The sequence below is a fragment of the Diachasmimorpha longicaudata genome, chromosome 7, assembly GCF_034640455.1.
Source record: "Diachasmimorpha longicaudata isolate KC_UGA_2023 chromosome 7, iyDiaLong2, whole genome shotgun sequence".
NCBI lineage: Eukaryota > Metazoa > Arthropoda > Insecta > Hymenoptera > Braconidae > Diachasmimorpha > Diachasmimorpha longicaudata.
In genome coordinates, this window is record NC_087231.1 from 5,569,172 (window position 1) to 5,585,977 (window position 16,806).

At 38.5% G+C, this 16,806-nt stretch overlaps 1 protein-coding gene across 9 annotated transcripts in view; it reads right to left on the reverse strand.

Moving 5' to 3' along the window:
* Positions 1-14,455, reverse strand: part of Cic (capicua) — a 46,645-nt gene extending 32,190 nt beyond the window's left edge. For 3 of the 9 annotated variants that reach the window (XM_064124400.1, XM_064124402.1, XM_064124391.1), the window contains exon 1: positions 1,321-2,118. The gene's annotated coding sequence lies outside the window, so the exon portion shown is untranslated. Of the gene's footprint in view, positions 1-1,320; positions 2,120-9,220; positions 9,315-13,831 lie in introns of those variants that run through there. The other 6 variants (XM_064124401.1, XM_064124399.1, XM_064124392.1 and 3 more) reach the window with 5 other exon arrangements.
* Positions 14,456-16,806: the final 2,351 nt, after the last annotated feature.

Consider the following 16,806-nt stretch of genomic DNA (forward strand, 5'->3'; position numbering starts at 1 on the left):
GCGCTTCTTCAATGTTTCCTCCTCTTCTCTCTGAAAACCCTGGGGTTTCAGGTAATACATACACACAGTGAGCACACTAGAGCACGTACACGAGCGTACGACACAGTACAAAAAGTACATCTATCTCACTTCCACGAACCACGTCACAGAGAGGTGTATTTTGCCGAAGGAGTGAGATATATACGGGGGTGTAAGGGAGGGAGAAAGGTCGGTGTAAGAGGGGTAAAAAGCGCGTGCAAGTGACCCCCAGTCGCACACGAAAGAGGGAGACAAATGCTTTTCTTTATTCTTTTTTTTTTTTTCATAATAAGAATAACAAGAACAGCATGAACGCCCGGAGGAGGTGGGCGGGCGGGAGGAGGAGGGAGGTGAGGTAGTGGAGAAGTGAGGGGATTGTGAGTAAAAAGGATGCAAGACTGCGCGAGCGCACATACACATACAACTCCTTCACACTCGGATCAACTCACCAAGTTGTGCATTAGTATTGGTACTACACAGGCACAGTGATATACAGAAGGGGATTGGCGCAAGGCGCGATGTATTCCAAACATATTCTGAAACAAGCGCGCGGTACACTGTGACGCACGCGCGTAGGCAGCCCAGGGATCACATATATGTATACATACAAGTGAGTATTTGAGAGCCAACGGAGCAGACAGGCAACGCCGCACCTCCTCCGGTTCCATGCCTGGGTCCCTCGCAACAGAGTCCAGCGGGTAAATAAACACGGGACACTGAGCCACATGCAATTTTACACGGAACGAAAGAAGAGATAAAATACACATATATATATGTATATATGTACTGACGTGGGGTTTGGAATACGCACTGAAAATTCCAGCTGTGGGAAACGCATGTACAGGGGATGAGGTTTTCATTCAAAATTTTTCGCGTCAATTGATGACAATGGAACTGTAATTTTTTTTCTAGATTTTCAACAGTTCAAGATGCGCTGTCCATTTAATTCATGAGAGGAGAGAAATTATCATATGATATTTTGCAGTATAATTAATGTGGCCCTCGATTGGTCGCACTTGTCAGAGCTTTTTTATCATTTTCTCGTATACTCTCGCAAATGTTGAATAGATACTTTCTTAGGTGTACTGGTGTACTCAGCGGTTTTACTTGTTTAGTTACAACGTTGGTGGGAGAATGAATGAGGGAGGAGAGGTGACAGGAGCGGGGGTGAACGTTGAAACGGACGTGGCGGTACACTCTGTTGGTATTTACCTGCTTGATTTTTAAGTAAAAAAGATAGTTGCAGAGGGAGAGGGAGAAAAAAAAATTTATGTGTATTTCACCATACGTATAGATATTTACCGTGCGTAAGCCGTGGGCCTCCGATGACTGCGACAACGTTACACTGAATTATTGACATGTTTGAAGGAGGAACACTTATTTTATTCCACGCGCACACACAACTTCCTTCCTTCCTTTTTTATTTTAACATTATCATTAAAATTCAATATTTATTCGTGAATATCAAACTGCACACAACATGCACATGATTTTTTAAAATCCTTTGTAACGACGGGAGAAATTCAATCAGGGAGATATTATTTTTTATCTACGATGTTATAATATGCGAGAGAAATATACGTGATGCTGAGGGAGTACGGTATCTTTGGCTAGAGTTTTTCATTGTGTCGGAGAAAATAGCAAACATATGACTCCAGTACACGCATGGGGATTTAGCTAACAGGGATATGGAGTAACCATACGAAAGTATGTGAGATTACTGAGGAATAATGAAAGAGAGAGGGGTATTCATGCGCGCCCGCGCACAATTCACTGACAGGCGACACTCACTATATGGGCACCGGTCGACGACGACCAAGTGTATTTAGCCTCCGCCAGACACTATTTTTTTCCTCTTTCTCATTGATCTTTTTACCGCTGTCTGCCGGATTGCTCTTACGTCACTTTCCCAATGAAAAATTATTAATAAAACCACTATGATTACTGACTTACGCGTGAAACAATGGTCCTTTACGACAGGGTATTGCTAATATTTCTTCAACTACGGAATTGCTAGTTTTTTTAATGCTCCCGAAGATGTGTATGGTGCTACTGCTGCTGGCTCGAGCACAGAGCGCCTACACGAAACTCACGACGAACCGAGCGTGAGCCGAAGTCTCCGTAGACCGTACACTGTAGTATTCAGGGGCGTAGCTAGCACCGCGGATCCACCGTTAGAAAAAAAATGACAGTACTTCCATTTCAAGACAAGTATTTCTCGATTTTCAAGTAAATTCAAGGGGTGAAAATAAACTGATGATTTGTGGAATTGGAAATCATCTCCGACAGCCTTCGGAAAATTTGACACTTGACTTTGTTTGATCTTTAGCGCATCTGAATCGAGCGGGAATTTTCAAGAAGATGATTTCCTAAAAACTTCCCCTGCATTTTGATGAGTCCATCTATATTTTCCTCGAATCAATCACATACTGATATGATTCCGACTTTAATCAACACATTTTGAATCAGCTGAGTCCCCCATCGCGATTACACTCCTGCGGCTATTCATACTGAAGCCGAGTTGATCGAAACTGTAGCAAATAACAGTGCCGTATCACCTGTACATCGTCAGAGTACTTCTTTGTTGTACAATTCCCGCGCAATTTTAGCGTCAAATGACAACTACCCCCCATCACTCAATTTATATGTATTGAACTCTCAGTGAATGATATGAAATGTGTTCCGGGGGAAGAAGGGATTTTGAAACGAAGGATGAAAAATAGAACACTCAATGGTCTTCTTCGTAGCCTAAGAAAGAAAAAAAAGCAGACAACGCGGGCCTGACGGGGGTGATGGGTCGGCGGTGCTGACAAAGGGGTAAGGGGGTGGGGCGGTAATAGGGGATTAAATTCTTGAAACGGCTTCCAAGGGTGGAGGAGGTGCAGTGTGGAAATGAATGAGGGAAGGGAGAACCGAGAAGCGGGGTTCTCTCATGACGTGCCCGTCAGGGCCTAGAGAACAGTGCCATTCATGCTTATAGTAACTCGAAGCTCGCACCGGGGCACTTGGAGTTCATCAACGTGCTCAGTGCACCAAACATAAGAGGGATGAAAGATCGCATTGTTGCACTGACGTTTTCGAGCATTGGTTTTTCACGAGGGCCTGAATGCACAAATTTTTTTCGCCCTCATTTCACTGCTCGAAGGACTGATCAATTATTATCATCATCATTTGAATAATCATCATGAATTACTAATCATTATTTGGATAATGTGTAAACAAAAAATAAAATTCAATTGAATGATTTCCTGTCACTTTTTTCTGGATGAAAATATTTTGTTAATTTCATTGATCGTTGGACGATGATTTTGAATGATTTTCGCTATTATTTGTGCATTAAAAAATGCAAGTAGTCGGATAATTGTCAAAATCTCACTTGTGAACAGTTGTTGCGTGTATAATGGTGAGAATAAGAGGTGGGAAGCCGGGAAACAGAGAGTGATAGACAGAGGTGGTGCGGGGGAGGGAGGGCGGAGTGAGAAAATAGAAGGCTGCAAACTCACGCGACACATTGGGTGGGTGGGGAAGGAGTAAAAGAAAAAGAAAAAAAGAGGGGGGGGGGTGGCAGGGGGAAACGATGTTGCTGAGGGCGAAATCGCGTCGTCGAGAGCTTCCGGGGGACTGCGCCTATTAATGGCCGCGCAGGCTCGTGCGCATACTGCACGTCTTATTCCTAATTACTCTATTGACTAAACCACATCATACCGTCTGCCCTGCATAGTTATTATTAATGATTGAGGGGATAGTTGCATTGTTTATAACAGAGAAGCAATGGTGCTGATTAATTAGCGATATGTTTCTAAATGAATTCAGTTATGATTTTATGATTATTATTATTTCATTCTGTTCTGGATTTTATTACCTGTGAGGAATTCTCAAAAATTATTTTCTAAGACAAGTATTCATATCCCTGATAAAGAAAAAACATGTGGAATATTAAATCAGTTATATCTGAGCATAACATGAATTGGTGTATATTTAATGGAATATCCAGTTTTTTATCTTAAATTCAATGAATGAATGAATAATTTCCAAATACCTTTTCAGAGAATGATTCAGCTGTTCAAATAGAAAATCCATAAGGCAGTTGTACAATTTAGATCGTTTTTCCGTAAAATAGATAATGTTCGGGATAATTGTTACTGTACGTTATTTATGGACAAATAAAATTCAATTTTTCAAGTGAAAAGTCTGTTATCAAGCATTATTACGTTTTGCGCGATTTCCACACGGTGGGAACTTTGGAGTAAAAATTACGGAACGGATCGTGTATCGATCGCGAAATGTCTTCGGAAAATTTAAGTGACAGAACTGGAATTTTCCACAAGTAATTTTCATGTTCTGTGAACGGAAAATTTAGATATTGAAGGCCATTGTTGATTTGTTCATACAAAAACTCAAAAATTCTTCAAGAGAATGTGGACGGAAAAGTTTACCCGCTCATCCTCTTTTCAATTGATGAAGAAAACACTTCACTAACTTTTTGTATTACAATTGCACTGGTTTGCGATTTTTCTGGCACTCAGAACCAATTTTTTAGGAGAAATGTTTACAAGCCATACGTTAGATCAACGAATAGTGGGATTTCCGTCGAATTTGGATAGACTTATGAGGCCATTGACATTAACTCTTTAAGCCATGATTTAATCCCTTTTGATAACGATTTTCTGAGTATCATGAAAGATCGATTTACGGAAAAAATATGAATGTCCAGTACTCTATAACAAATGGTATTTTAATTGATGGTAAATGAATGGAGCTCATTGAAGTCTACTCTAATAAAATATGAGTGTCAATCAATTTCGCGTAAAAATATCTCAAGAAAAATATTAATAAACGCAGACATATATATTACTAAACAGATAGACGTCATGTTAAAATTGTGCAGGATCGCGAGATCAATTTATGAAAGATTTCAAGTTTCATTCACACAATGAGTAAGAAACCTAGATTGAGCTCAATTAGTGGATTTGTCTTCAACTTGCGACCATTAAAAGTAACGTTAAGTGTGTATTTTCGCACCACCCTCCCCTAAACTTAACCCACCACGATGCAACCATTGGGAAGTAGAAAGTCCCACGAAATAAAAATGGAAAAATATAATAAAAAATGAAAATGCAGACTACACGCCTGGAACTCTAATGAGAGAAATTACTTGGCTTCTCTATAGGTAACTAATTAGGTGGAACTGAAGAAAACTGTACATCGGTTTGAAGTTACCTGGATTCTACTTTTTTTTTTAATCCACCTTCCCTCACACTCTCAATTTTCCCTCTCTTACTATAATGTAATATATTCTTTTATGCATGTTTGTACGTCCTTATACACACAGTTTTGACTGGATGTTTTGTAAAAAAAAAGGAAAAAGCGGAACGAGCGAACAAATAATGAGAATGGAGTGCAAAGGCTGGAGCTACCCTCTTTTCAACTACTCTTTGAATGCAAACGAATGACGGTATCATAAATATGAGCAGGAGTTTGCGGAAAATGTCGATATCCTGGAGCGTTGGAGATGAAGATTAAAATGAACATTCAGAAATAAAATCCAATATTAAAATTAGCATTACTCGGCGTCAGTAATGGATATGTAGACCAAATTCACAAGTTAGTTGCAAAAATGAATGGAACCATATATTTGCAATTAACTGTTGTTGCAGGCACTCATTGTGGAAAAGGCCTTTAACTTATAAATCAAAAGTGAATTTAAGTAACAATATTTTATTACAAGTGCAGAAAAAAGTTTTTCGCTTCGGATGAGGGATGTGATGATTGACAAGGGTTGAATCTATAATACGATCCATACTCGACTGTGAAAGAGACTTCGATATCCTTGGATATCACGTTAGCTGTAAAAATGAGACGAATGATGACAAAGAAAATAGGAAAATACAGAAGCATATTCTCACACTCCTGGAAGACTTCGCGACCTGAAATGAGAAATTTCATCGAGAGCCAAAAGGCATTTAATTTTATACCTCCAGACAAAGGTGGATATTGCAATCTAAATGGAGGAGAATCAGAGAAGTCTTATCGGCGAGGTGCAGTTGTGTGTATGCAAGTGTGAATCGTATACGTGTGAGATTCACGTCGTGGACGAGTCATAGAATATAATAAGTCTAGGATCATCACTATAATGGATTGCGCGGGTGCGTTCAATCGAGCCTCCACACATGTGCAGAGAATTTATATTTGTTTTACTTTACCACCATTGTACTTTACCACCACAGCACTTCCCTGTGACGAATCATAAAGACAATTGATTATTTTTTAACGATTCTACTCTTTTCTTATAGGCGCTCTGTGTATGAAACATGAACTCTACTTCATATTCATGAATTTTCATTGATGACGAGAAAAAAACCTTCGTATTGCGATTTAATGATAATGTGAATCCATTTTCAGAAATGCGTGATGTGAATATTTTAATCGAGACGCATTAAGGACCGATATGGCGTTGATTCGAAAGGTCTACCACACAATGAGAATACAAGAGTTTGTATTTTATCCATGACTATTGTCTATTATATTCGTACACAATCAACTCAGGTTAATGAGAAAAAAAGTGCTATCAGCCTCAAAGGAAAAATGTATCAATTGAAAAAAAAATTCAACTTTTTTGTGATGCGTACACTTGTGATTGAAGATACTCAATGAAACCTTGTAATTTATCCAGATATTGCTGACCCGTCAATGATGTGAAAATTTCCCCTCGAAACCTCCTCCAAAAGTTTTCAAAAATCGTGTGAAATTATTCGTTCCTCACTTGCAGGGAGAGAATAAATGACGGAGATAACAAGACCATTGATTTTCTCCATATCGTCCATCGGCTAAAATAGTATCTGACGTTTGGAATTCGTCGTATCGATCCACAAGACCCCTCCCCCCCTCTTCCTCACCCGCTCACTACTCGGGTTGTTTCAAGAATAAATAAACGTTGGTTATGGAGAAGTTGCGGTTGTAAAGAATTCGTGCGGAAAATTTGTGAGAAAATATCAAAAGTCCTCCCAGAATGAATAAACGTTCAAAGCAAGGTTCAAAGTTGGTACAGCCGAATCTACCAACGATATTTCGCATCGGGGCTGGGAGTTCCCAATTCTAAAAAGTTCTGGATCTCCCCACTCTTCACTGGAGAACGTGACTCGAGACGAGTGCCAGACAGAGAGGCAAATCTAGATGTCTCAATTCCCTGTGTAGGACTATGTCTTCCCCTCACACGGAGGGTCACAACACAGTGTGGAATCCACATACATATCATCACTCACTAACAGACCCGGTAGTAGGGGAAGGCAATTTCCCCTACCGAAATCCTAGGGTGTTCGAGTGACAGAGAAACTCAACTCAACTGCAACGTGAAAATACTCTGAGCAAGAGCCGGGTCACAGTAAATCGAGAATATGGCTAATGAATTATGATTGAGAAGTAACGAGGAGCCCTGAGTATACCTGGAGCCAGAGCTGACAGATATCCGATGTTGAAGTATATCAATATTCCAGGCTCCATGGTTCACATATAAACGTCTTACAGAAATTTCTACCTCTGCGTGCTCATCCGAATATCAATCCATATAATCTTGGTCTTAACTAAGTTACAATTGCTTCTCTCCATCTCTTTCTCTATCTCTCTCGATCCCTCTGTCTCTCATCCACCGCAGGATACGACAGGTGATTGAAAGACGCTACTTCAATTTCCACTAATCATCCATTTCGAGACATTTCAACTCCAATCGATCACTAAGTTTATATTGAATATAGGCCTGTTATCGGAATTACTTCCCCAAATGCAGGTTACGAATAAACAACTGGTGAAAAACAATTTTAATTAAAAACTTTTTGCAATTAATGGTCAATGAATTTGTTCCTGACGGTACACTTTTCTCCACAGTGGTAACAGTTTGGACTGAAATGATTTTCACTTTATTTTAGATCGACAGAAATTTCACGGAATTCTGTTGTTGAAAATTCCGAATTTTAGTTTGAAAGTTAATGGAAAATGGAAGAATATGGGTAGATATATTCTTAAATTTTTAATCAATTGAAAATTTGGATAAATTGCGGACTTAAGCTCAAGGCTCCTCAAAATTTTCCAATCCAATTGATTTAAAAGTCTATTCGCCATAATTTTATATTCACATCCTGCATGACTAATAAAGCAAAGATTTAGTTGAGCTGTGCAGCGATTATCGTGGAACCTGGTTCCGTGGCACTTTCTGTCATGCTATAATTTACTAGACTTTTAAAATGGTGGATTTTACAAATGGTCGAGTCGTAATTTTTAATGAGCTCCTTTGAGAATTTATTATCAAATAGAGATTTGCTTTGCCGGATGGATTCGTTAAAGAGCAAATTTGTAGATTTTAAGTGAGAAATAATGGCTGAGGTCAACGTTGATAGAATTACAATTGGCACGATTGTCCTGTTCTTGTGTACGATCACTACCATTGTTATTTAGGGTTTGAGGTACAAACAGAAGGGACAGTTTACCGAAGTTGACCGATGTGGCGCTAACCGCATAAAACGCAATTCGAGCACTTAATCAAACATAATTGAATAGCCCGATGAGCATTAGCTACATTGGTCAGGATATCCATAGAACATGATAAACAGCCTATGCTATTAACTCATCAATTATGAATTGGTAATTTGAGAATATAGTGACTTCCGAGAATTTATTTGTTAAATTGAATTGTATCGTCATTTTATGAGATAAAGACGCTATTTCGCGAATTCTAATTTCACAAAAGAAACTATGAAGTATAGAAAAACACTAAAAATTTTGCAATGGAACCCTTGTCAACGTTGTCAGCGCAATACTCTATCACACGGAATATAAATCGCGCAGATTAGTGTTGGCGACGTTGCTCCGCAAATTTTTATTACAAAAATGACTGCAGTTTAAATTGCGCGTTGCTTTTCTCTGTTCGTGCATCATAAACTAATCGTTTATCAAAAGAGGTGATGCCCATAAATATTGTAATTATAACTAATTCCAAGAAGATACGCCAAGTGAGGAATTCCCTAAATTTCAGTTTATAATTCATGACATTTCAGTTGTTACGGTAAAACCACGGAAAATGACAGCCTGACGTCTATTGTGCAACGACATGAAGGTCGAATTGCAGACATTTATTCAAAAACTGACCAATAGTCTATCAAACGTGACATTCGCGATAATAATGACATATTATATAGTACAACTATATTACCTCATCACAGTCAATGAAGTGCTGACGAAATTATTGAGAAGTTGAAAAGACTAGCAACTGAAAGGGATACACTTCTATAAACACATTTGCAAGCGCTATAAAGAAACATTTGTTGTTAGTCGGAGCTCAATACCTGTGACCACTTATGCAGTTTGCAGATAAGAAAACGTAACATAAAACTATTAATGGGTAAACTACAGCGCAGTTTTAAGGATTTGCAAATATATTTTTGATAATTGTTTCGCTTTTTATCTTTCCTCTGCGTAACAACACTCAATGTCACCACTGAATGTCTGCCATTCCACACGATTATTGGGTCCCACTACAACTGTTCATCGCCCGATGCTATCGATAACACGAGGTTATTATTACCACTTGTGTAACCACGTGTTTGCCGTAGAGAGTAAAACCGAAATAAATATTTTTGCCATTTTCCCGTTACTAGTGAGTGATTTAACATTCCTTGAATTATCACAATTTTCCCCCGAATCGATCGACAATATTTTGATTGAACTTAGATTGACAGAATAAGTGATTTTCTTCCTTCGATTTCCAAGAAATGAAGTAAATACATTCTATGATAATGATTCTCACCACCGTACTCTCGTAACTGTTATCTTTCTCTCGCAGCCCGTTCATCTGAGTTACTCATACCATTTGAGTGACTAATCCAGCTGGAGTGTAGTCACTCGCTTGCATTTGTTAAATCATATTTTCAGTTCCACAGAACTTCAAGGATCTTCATAAAAATGTCGAGTACTTCGAAAATTTTTGATTATTCTTCACTGATAGACGGAATTATCTTCTTCAAGTTGATAACAATTTTATTCCACTAATCGGAATTGATTTTTTAGAATAAAATAGACAGTATGCATCATTAAATATCATATGAGGTAATCCATAGCCAATGAGTCATCGGCTTATTCTCATCCTCTAGAGAACGGACTTCAACTTTTATTTAATTATTGATTTTCCAGAATTAATTTTCCGAAGTTCCAACCGACCTCCCCTTATCATATCCCCCGTAGTTGTAAAAAAAAACGGAATTCGTCTCGAGCATGGAAAAGCTAGATTTTCGGAGAACATTGAGGATGCTTATCACCGAGAGGAATCCTGAAAAAATGATAAGCTTTACCTATCCATGTATTGGAATTAACAATTCGAATCACTGCACCCTCATCGCAGACGAATTTCCATGAGTAATTCAAAAAAATCTCTCTCTCTTTCTCTCCCTCTGCAGATGACCCAAAAACCTAATTCTGAGCAGTTGATTACGCTGATGGGTGAATTAGGATTAGCCACGAAGAAGGCACCCCGACATTATACGGCCAATAACAGACCGTTTTTCAGGTGTTGACGTACAGACGACTTGTGGACATTTACCGAATTAGTCAATGGGATAACAATAAAAGTGCTCATAAAACCCAATATTCAATGTTCTTGGGGGCGCATGACGAGGTTGAAATAGACCGTCGGTTCATCAATCCCATTAATTACCCGGATTACCCCTCCAAGCCAGTGACAATCGAGGGAGCCCAATCTACCTCTGAGAGGGTTCAAATATTCGAGTGCAAATGAAGAAAAATAGGTGGCTTCCATCCGGAATTCGGCCATTGGCCGAAAAATCCATTCCATCTCCATTCCATTGAAAAATGGTAAACAGACTGTTTGCCTCATGAGTAGATGGGCGGTGATAGGAAGGCACATGGCTCAAGAGTCGTGCACGAGAGCCCCCAGTTGAGTCAGGGAGTGAAGCGAGTCTAGCGCAGCAACAGCGGTTAGCAACAAACAGATTTGATCAAGATCGGACCAACTGGCACGTGTGGAAGGTGCTGTATGGGGGAGAAAGAGAGACAGAGAGAGAAAGCTACGGTTGCCGACCGCGCGTAATCCACCACCTCTACATTTTTATTCCCATACACATTTTTTTCCCTCCATTTTTGACCTACTTTAGTGTCCAAGCTCTCCCACACACCGGTTTATACATTTTTTATTCTGTGTATGACGATTGAATTGTTGAAAGATTGACTTTGGAATGATTTAAATTGCAAAGGATTGAAAAATGGTGGGAAAAGTCCACTTTAATCCATTTTATCATTCGATTGCAACTCCCCAATTCTCAGTAATTCCAAAAAAAAACGGAACCTGAATGTCATTTCTTGGGCCCAAATGTGGTTGATATGTAATCGTAAAAATCAATTCATCTGGTGAATTCACCCATTCATCAGAATCGATTTTCATGATTAAATATTAACAGAAATGCAAATACGTCACTTGACCGGTCGGTACTTCTTAATGAACGTCAATAACAGAATTATATTATAAATAAAAATAGTAAAGTGCACCCTTCAGATCGGTATGGTGTGAAAAGATTTGTTTATATAAAATAAATCGAAAATTTGGACATCGAAGAGGTTGAAAAGAAGAAACATCAATTAACAAAATCGCTTGACTCTAGAACTACTCACATCACCTTTTGAAATGAATTCCAAAGTACTAGAGTTTCATAATTAGACATGAGCTTTGCAACTGCATCGCTGAATATTTCATGGGTATTGCACTCAAGATAACACATACAGAGTAATAAGTCTCCATATTTGTTAATAAAAATACGTAGAAGAGTCCTGGTGATGGTGTGCTTCACTCAGTCACCCATGTTAGCGAAAGTTCTTTTGTTTCAATATAGAAACAAGATCCCATGCACTTTTCTACACGAGTCGTTGCGCATCTCGAGAAATAACTAGCGCTCTTTAATGTTCATATACTCATTCTCATAGATCCAATTTTATTCAGAGGTATTTTCCCCTGCCCCTCTTGTTACAACAAATTTTCAACTGTTCTTTTGAGGCTGACTATGTTGCAATAAAAATCAACTCCATACTCCAGAGTATCAGAATAAAATGAATGACTATAAACCAACTAAGTGAGATGTTTTCGAGTTTTACGATGATGAGACTGGCAATGAGACAAAATTGTACTCGCTCGTAAAATATTGTAATGAAGGAACAACAAAAGAGGTCAAATACGACAAGAGAATTTCCCCGAAATAATGATCTCTCTTGGCTCATTGAACCCCATGAGATTCTAAAAATAAAGACTTTGAATAATGAAAAGTAATAAAACGTAAAAAGAAAAGTTGAGATTTATCCCGAAAATGTGCCTCCACGAGTGTACGCATTGGAAACAGGTTTTCTTCGACGTTCTCTGGTTCTCGAATACAAACGCCCGTATACACAACCCAATACAAGTATGTAACCCAGAGTGGTCAACGACTCCCACCAAATCTCTTACATTTTTTGTTCCTTTACTCCGACCTTCATGGCGGTCGTCTCCAGGGTCTCAGTTATTGGCTTCCGGCTTCTGTTTGTCACACATATGAAGATTAAACTGAGCACTCTGTCTTTCTAATTATTCTCTCATCCATGGAGGAGGAATAATAGTAATGATGAAAATAGGATCATTGATGTGAGGAGGCAACGGTGATAAGTAGCTGTGTGCCAACAAAAATCGAATTGAGGGGACGTAAGAATAATTGAATGAACGTCGGTTGCTAGGCACGCGACGTGATCGCGTGGACGTTAATCACACGGCCTGATATCTCTACAGTGTTGCATGCACATCAGTCAAAACTCACTCAATGAGGACCCGAATGTCTAGACATGGAAAATAAAAACTCCAGGCAAATATACTCGATCTCCATTGAGAAAATACGTCTGAATTCTACCCTCAGAGGCTATCGCTCACGAAAAGATTGTCTTCACAATCGGTTGAAGTCATTAATTGATTAATTTTTATTTGGGGAATTCGTTATACAATTATCCGATCATGAATTCTTTAGATGAATTCTTGAGATCATGAAAGCTTTATGGAATCGAATCAATGATTCACTCAATAAAAGAAATTTGTGATAATTTTCAATTTACCCATTACTAATTACTTTGGTTATTTTTTCAATTTTTTTATACATTTTTGGTTGAATCTCGTTGTACCCTAGATGTTGCGATATCTTGTAATTATTTTATTTTTAGTTGTTGTAAATTGTTGTTTAGTGGTTGTAAAATATTATCAGAAATAAATTTTAGGCTCAAACGTAGAGTTTAACAAGAGTTTACAAAGTCTAAACAAAAAGCAGTTCCACTGGCGCGGAATATTCGCAATTTTTTTGCAATCTCCACCGAACTGTAAAAAACTTGAATATCTATAAAATATTCACGCAAACGAGTATTCAACAAACAAACTTTTGTTTAAAAAACAATGAGGAAACTGTTTGCGTATAATCCCCATGACGAGCGTAAATCAGCTATTTACGTTCGCTTACTACACCACTTTGAATTAATTTCGTTTTGTTCATCAGCCAAGCGTTTCGCCTGTAATTGCATTTTCACTGAGGCACGCTACTCCAATGTACGTAACCTAACTCTTTTTCTGTTCACCCAACTAAACAATAACCACGTGCAATAGAAAAATAATTTTTTCCAAGCGAATAGAAAGGGCAAGGGGAGTTGTCCAGAAGCACAAAAAAATGAGTATTCGCGATAAGAACATGATAAGGCCCATGAAAAAATAAATACCGTGGCATATTGAGCAGGACGTGCGTCCCTGAAATTTTACCTGTGAATGTGAGAGTGGAGGCACTCATGAGACCCCTCATTCGTTGAAAATCAGCGTGTGTGTGTGCACTTGGAAACAAAGAGCGCAGGCGTTTTCGCCGGATTTATCCCGGAATATATTCTCCCAACTGTGGCGCTGTGATCGTAACCGCGGGGATATATTCCTCACCTCCTGGCCAGCGACTTCCTTGATTTATTTAACAACAATGTAACAATGTAATGAGGGTGAATCCATTGATATTTGCTGCGTCAATCACTCACTTCAATCACTGTTCACCACTAGTTCGATCTGTTAGATCTGTTTATCTCCGTTAAACACACAACAGCACTCGAGGTATGAATGAAATGAATGAGCAACATGTTCACTGGCATTGAATACGGGGACGTTATTAATCGTTTATTGATATTTGAGGGTTTTTGGGGGGAGGTTCTTAAAATGCAGGGACAGTGGAGGCTACTCGACTCGTATCGCGTCTCCCGGCTCAGACGCCATTTACAGAAAACTCAACACACACACGTATTCCACGATCATGACACGAGTATCAAGTCCCTCTCCCTCTCCATCTCTCTTCCTTTATTGGACGTTTTATTCAGTGAATTCCAGTAATATTGCTCCCTCGGCGCTTCTCTTCCTACTCTAACCCGGCATTCACTACCACCAATCCGTCCAAAACCCCAACGCAACACACTACATGTATACCACTACGATCCGACCTATCCCAATTACATACGACGTCCTTGAGCGCGATTAACACCGTCGTAGAGGTTCTCGACAATCCACCGAAGATTCAACAATCAAAGTTGCTTCTCCATTATTTGAGCTGATTAATCACCATATGGGTAAGATTACTCTGGATGGACAAAGAGATGATGGGGGATAGATTTTATTTATTTGTGACTCGTCGAGATTGGCTGAAGATCGATAATTTTTGGATTAATATTTACTCAGAGGTGATAATAATTTAGAGCTAGGGGACCAATGTAGAAGTTTAATTTTTGCATGCGAATGGAACCGTTGGAATTGTTCAAATTCACGTTAGGGATAGAGGTGTCGCATTGTTATGCTAATCATTCTTTTGGGTAATTTATTTCGCCAAAGACGACACTCACAACATTTTTTATTTACAAATTTAGGCATGACTTTGGGATAGACTTTGATTCAATTGATTCGAATTAGAAAGGCTGCCCACTAACCCTTTAATTACCTTTAATCTTTATTTAATGACGCTTTGAATAACTTGGGAGGGAATTAAATAATAATTAGTTATTTGTCTCCAGCCTGGGTTTCTATTGGCATTAAAAATCTGAAGAAAATATAGAAATTGAGGGAGAAAATTGGCAAATTAATGAGCAAACAGGGGGACCATAAGAGGCCCACCTGATATAACTTATCCGTCTATGCAGATACGCCTGTTTGTTTGTTAACATGAGTCGATGTAACCTTTAATGAACTCTATTGATAATTATCAGAGGTATTTCGTGTTAAATGAGTCATCAACTGATCCTCGTCCTCTTGAAAATGGCCGTAAATTTTTTTCTAACGATTGGAGGGCTCCAAAAACTAGTTCTCAATCTCGCTTGACTTTTTTGTCCTATCAGAGGAGAGAGAAATTCAATAAATATTGCCAGTAAAACATCACAATTTCATAGTTTGTTGGTTGATGAACCTGAGGAGGCATTGAACGATTCAGTTTTCTTCTTTTTCATTCCTGCAAAAATTTACGGAAAACGTTTCTCAATAAAAGATTACGCGAGCTGTTTCGTCATTTTTCTTGAATATATATCTCTCCGAGTGACTGACTCACGTACCGGTAGATAATTCCCGGTACCGCTGATATTGAACTGACGAATATTCAAAATTTCTGAAATCCGGAAAATTGTACAAATTTTTATAAATACATTCATAGGCTATCCAGACAAACGGATATTCTATGAATGTATTTGCAAACATTTGTTCAGTTTGCGCAGACAATGGTCCACCCCTGTTCTTCGAGTCACGTAATTATCGTGAATGGTTCCAAAATACACTCGCCGACAATTGTGTGGGTAGGATTGAGCTACGATAAAGAAAAGACCGGCCAATGTACTACGGTCATCTCAAAACGCACGTCAGATGGATATTAATACACGAACAGACAATGACAGAAGAAGAACAAAATAGAAGAGGTATATGTATACTCGCGGGCACTATATCTAGAGTTCAATTGGATGAGATGGTTCGATTGGTCTCTTAATAATTCCGTATGGAATTGATAGAGTGCATAGTTCAAAGGAATAAAAAAATAATGATCAGTTGGTCACTTCACCCGAGAATTAGTTGAATGGATGCGGTCATCCGCAAGAAAAGGGCCTCATTAGGATATCGATATAGACTTATGTATTATCCGATAATTATCTGATAACATTCCGCAAATTTTACGATACAAACGGCCTCGATTGCTCGAATTTAAACTCAACTTTATGGTTGATCTGAATGGGAGTTGACAATTGCCCGACCGCCTATCTGAATTGTTCATTATTTGAAATTCAGCCAAAGACGACGCTAATAACGCAGAATTAACTATTTAAATATTTCATCAACATTGCCTGGGTGGCCAATTGAATATCATTTAATTGACATTTAATTGGTTAAAGGATAATTTATAATTTCCAAATTCAAGCTGTAAGAATCAATTAGCCCACTGACAAACTCCATTTTCCTTATTCCTATTCTGTTTTTTTAAACTCATGAGATCATTAACCATCCGTCATTCAATTAGCATTATTTCTCATTTCGCGGAAAAAATATTCTGAATTTATATTTTCTCAACGTGAAATTAAACCACTCGAGTTCACCGATGAGTCAACGGTTTTATTCGCTTCTCTCGCGGTGAGAAAACGTCATGCGATGCCTCATTGTAACATTATTTTTTACGCATACACATGAGTGAACCTCCACTTTGTGTTCTTTTTTCTGCTATTTGACTCTTGTTTTCT